This window comes from Phascolarctos cinereus, unplaced genomic scaffold, assembly GCF_003287225.1.
Source record: "Phascolarctos cinereus isolate Bilbo 61053 unplaced genomic scaffold, phaCin_HiC Scaffold_7;HRSCAF=346, whole genome shotgun sequence".
Lineage (NCBI taxonomy): Eukaryota > Metazoa > Chordata > Mammalia > Diprotodontia > Phascolarctidae > Phascolarctos > Phascolarctos cinereus.
In genome coordinates, this window is record NW_027556180.1 from 198,460,797 (window position 1) to 198,465,774 (window position 4,978).

A 4,978-nucleotide genomic window follows, 5' to 3' on the forward strand; every position below is an offset into this window, starting at 1 on the left:
TTCTATTTTATTTTTTATTTTTTAGGCAATTGGGGTTAAGTGACTTGCCCAGGGTCACACACAGCTAGTAAGAGTCAAGTGTTTGGTCTGAGGCCTTATTTGAACACAGGTCCTCCTGACTTCAGGGTTGGTGCCCTATACACTGAGCCACCTAGATGCCCCCCAAGAAATCATCATCATCATCATCATCATCATCATTCTTATAATTATTAGTATTTTGGCTAGGCAATGGGGTTAAGTGACTTGCCCAGGGTCACACAGCTAGTAAATGTTATGTGTCTGAAGCTGGATTTGAACTCAGGTCCTCCTGAATCCAGGGCAGTTGCTCTATCCACTGCACCACCTAGCTGCCCTAGGGCCTTCTTCTCTTTTTCATTCAAATTATTTTATTTACTGATTCCAATGACTCCAATAGATTTAATTATTATATCTATACTGATGATTCTCAAATCTAGTCCCAAACTTTTAGTTGACGTCTAGTTCCTCATCACCAACTGCCTTTCAGACATCTGAAAAGGCAAGTCCAATAGACATCCTAAAACAAACATGTTCAAGACATATTTCAATATCTTTTCCCCTAAACCCTCCATACCTCCTACTTTCCTGATTTCTTTTTTTAATTTTTTTATTTGGTATTTTATTTTTCCCCAGTTATACGTAAAAACAATTTTTAACATTCATTTTTAGAAGTATGAGTTCCAAATTCTCTCCCTTATGTTCTCCCTACACCCCTTCATTGAAAAGGCAAGCAATTGGTTGTAGGTTATACATGTGTAGTCATGCAAAACATATCCATAATTCATGTTGTGAAAGAAAACATAGACAAAAAAAAGTAAAGAAAAACAAAGAAGGTAAAAGAAAAACATAATTAAATCTGTATTCAGATTTAAAGAGCTGAAAGATTTAAAGATTCAAAAAACCATCAGTTCTTTCCCAGCCCCTCATCCTACAATGTTGCCATTACTTCGTGTTTTTTTTTTAAGGCAATTGGGGTTAAGTGACTTGCCCAGAGTCACACAGCTAGTAAGTGTCAAGTGTTTGTTCTGAGGCCGGATTTGAACTCAAGTCCTTCAGGCTGGTGCTCTACCCACTGTGCAACCTAGCTTCCCCTGAGCCACCTAGCTGCCCCTGTGACTTCGTACAATGTAAATTTCACTTTGCATCAGCCCAGGCAAGTCTTGCCATGTTTTTCTGAGAGCATTCTGCTCATCATTTTTATAGTACAATAGTATTTCATCACAATCACATACCACAACTTATTCAGTAATTCCCCAATTAATGAGCATCCCCTTAATTTCAAATTCTTTGCCTCCAGATAAGAGTTGCTATTAATATTTTTTGGATACATAGGTCCTTTCTGGTTTTGTTTTTTATTTCTTTTGGGATTTAGACCTAGTAGTGGTGTTGCTGGGTCCAAAGGGCATGGCTCATTTTATAGCTCTTTGGACATAGTTCCAAATTGTTCTACAGAATGGTTGAATCTATTCACAACTCCACCTACAGTACATTAAAGTCTCGTTTTTCCCACATTCCCTCCAACATTTGTCATTTACCTTTCCTGTCCTATTAGTCAATCTAATAGGTATGAGGTTAGGGTTAGGGTTACTAACCTAACCCTCAGAATTGTTTTAATTTGCATTCCCCTAATCAATAGAGAGTTAGAATATTTTTGTCATATGGCTATAGATAGCTTTGATTACTTTATCTGAAAACTGGCCATATCATTTGATCATTTATCATTTGGAGAATGGCTCTTACTTTTATAAATTTGGCTCAGTTCTCTATATGTTTGAGAAATGAGGCCTTTATCAGAGAAAATTGCTTCAAAATTTTTTCATAGTTACTATTGCTAACTATATTTCCCTTCATCCTATCCCCCCCTTTATTCTATTCTCTCTTTCTCTTTTTTCCCTTTCCCTCCTCAAAAGTGTTTTGCTTCTGACTACCCTCTCCCCCCATCTGCCCTCCATTATAGGACCCTCCCCCGTACCACTCCCCACTTCTCTTCTCCCTTCAACCTCCTACTTTCCTATAGGGTAAAATAGATTTCTGTACCCAGTTGAGCATGTATGTTATTCCCTATTTAAGCCAATTCTGATGAGAGTAAGGTGCACTCACTACCCCTCACATTCCCCCTCTTCACTTCCATTGTAAAAATTTTTTTGCCTCTTTTATGTGAGATGATTTACTCATTTCTACTGCTCCCTTTCTCTTTCTCCCAGTACATTCTTCTTTCACCCCTTATTGTCCCTTCATATTCATCTTACACCTGTGCCCTCTATTTATCTATGTGTATGTGTGTATATATATATGTATATATATACAGTCTAATCCTATTAAGTCCTTTATAATTTCTCTTTCCTGATTACTTTTTTGTTTTTTGAGAGTCATAGGTTGACATTTATTAAGTTCAAGAACAGGTTATGAAGGGTGTGGGGTAGAGCCCTAGGGGAAAAGTAAGAAGAGAAGAGACAGGGAGATGAGAGCCTCTCATCTGTCTGCTCTAGATGAGGTTGATCCTGATTTCTAAGCCTTGGTCCAGGGCACACAATGAAGAACATGATAAGATTAGGTTCCAGGGGCTACAGGTTTCGAAAAACATCAAGGGGTGGCAAAAGTTACACATCCAACCAAAAATCAGGGGATCTCCTTGGATCAGTAGTACCACTTCCTTTTAGGAACTGAAGCATAGTGATAGGTTCCATCCCTCTTATTTCAGCTCTTATGAAACATTCTTGTAATTGAAAGTCTTCATGCTAAAGAATTCTTTCATCACCTTTCTAACTTCTTATACTTTGCTTCTAGTTTATTTGAATATGCATCCAACTTGTAAGCTACCTGCTCAAGAGCTGCTACTTGCTCCTTAAAGTGATCTGATCTAGATAAGGCTGAAGTGCTGCATATTTCTGGTTTAAATCTTTTAGGTTTCTACTTATGTTTACTGCAATATCTTTCATTTCTAGGTACTTCAAGCTAGTCAGTTTGTTCATATTTTCCAGAAATGTATATTCTTCACTGGTGGCTGTCAGCTCACCTGTCAGGTACGTGGCCATTTTGGAGAACATGTCCTGGCACAGCCCTGTGATATCTGTCTCAGGTGACTCCATGGCCTCCTCAGCCATGTCCTACACACCATTGTCTAGGCTGGGGAAGGGAGGAAGGAGAAAGAATGGACAGAAGGAGAAAGATGGGGGCGTGAGGGGGATGGAGGGCATGGGAAAGGGGATAGGAAGAAGGAGATAAGGGGAGGAGGCCTCCTGCTTACCTTTTTATGCATCTCTTGAGTCTTGTATTTGAAAGCCAAATTTTCTATTCAGGTCTGGTTTTTTCATCAAGAATGCTTAAAAATCCTCCATGTCATTGAATGTCCATTTTTTCCTCTGAAGGAAAATACTCAGTTTTGCTGGGTAGATGATTATTGGTTGTAATCTTAGCTCTATTACCCTCCAGAATGTTATATTCCAAGCTCTCTGATCCTTAAATGTAGAAGCTGCTGAAACTTGTGTTATCTTGACTGTGGCTCCACCATACCTGAGTTGTTTCTTTCTGGCTGCAATATTTTCTCCTTGATCTGGAAACTCTGGAATTTGGCTGTAATATTCCTAGGAGTTTTCATTTGGGAATCTCAGGAAGTGAACAGTGGATTCTTTCAGTTTCTATTTTACCCTGTGGTTCTAGAATAACAGGGCAGTTTTCCTTAATAATTTCTTGAAAGATGATGTCTAGGCTCCTTTTTTGATCATGGCTTTCAGGCAGTTTAATACTTTTTAAATTATCTGTCCTGGATCTATTTTCCAGGTCAGCTGTTTTTCCAATGAGACATTTTACATTATATTTTATTTTTTCATTCTTTTGATTTTCATTGTTTACTGATGTCTCATAGAGTCAGCTTCCATTTGTTCCATTCTAATTTTTAAGGAATTATTTTCTTCAATGAACTTTTGGACCTCCTTTTCCATTTTGGACAATTCTGCTTTTTAAGGCATTGTTCTCCTCATTGGCTTTTTGGACCCCTTTTACCATTTGGCCTGATCTGGTTTTTTTTGTGATGTTATTTCTTCAGTATTTTTGGTGTCTCCTTTACCAAGCTGTTAAAATGCTTTTTTTTCACATCGCTCTCATTTTTCTTCTCAATTTTTCCTCCACCTCACTTACTTGATTTACAAAATCATTTTTGAGTTCTTCCATAGCCTAAGACCAATTCATATTTTTCCTGGAGGCTTTGGATGTAGAAGTTTTGATTTTGTTGTCTTCTTCTGAGTGTGTATTTTGATCTTCCTTGTCATCATAGTAACTTTCTATAGTCAAGAGTTTTTTTTTTCCCATTGTTTGCTCATTTCCCCAGCTGATTACTTGTGATTACTTGGCTTTTAACTCTGTTAAAGTAGGGCTCTGCTTCTCAGGTAGAGGGCACAGTGTCCCAAATTTCAGGGGTTTTGTTTAAGCTGTTTTCAGACGTGCTTCTATAAACCTATAAGGGTTCAGTTCTTCCAAGATACTTTATCTAAGGAAAGGTGTTTGCTACTCTCCTGGCCTGTTCTCTGGACTGTGAACAACCACTAGCCCTCTTTTCTGCCCTGGAATGGTGAGGAGGGTCCCTGCTCCACTGTGGCCACAAGCTCTGCTATTCTTGTGATCCTCCTTGCCCTGGGACTGCCACCCAAGACTGAGACCTTATCCAAGTACGGGCAAAGCAACAGTCTTGCCTCAGTGCTAGCAAAGTAATCAGCTGGGAAAATGAGCAAACAATGGAAAAAAAAACAAAAAACCTCTGTTTTGACAACACTGGTTCAGTGCTGGCATGGGCTATGGTCAACTGTATTCCTTTTTCACAAATCTTTCCTGCTGACCTTCTAAGTTGTCTTATGCTAGAAATTCCTTTCACTCTGAGTTTGTGTGGGTTCTGCTGCTCTAGAATTTGTTTAGAGGCATTTTTTAAAGATATTTTGAGTCTGAAATCTAATTTGTTGCCTGACAA

The 4,978-nt window shown here is 38.5% G+C and overlaps 1 pseudogene; it reads right to left on the reverse strand.

Annotated features, from left to right (window-relative positions):
- Positions 1–2,772: 2,772 nt before the first annotated feature.
- LOC110199828 (biogenesis of lysosome-related organelles complex 1 subunit 2 pseudogene) lies at positions 2,773–3,122 on the reverse strand (annotated as a pseudogene).
- Between the last annotated feature and the right edge of the window lie 1,856 nt (positions 3,123–4,978).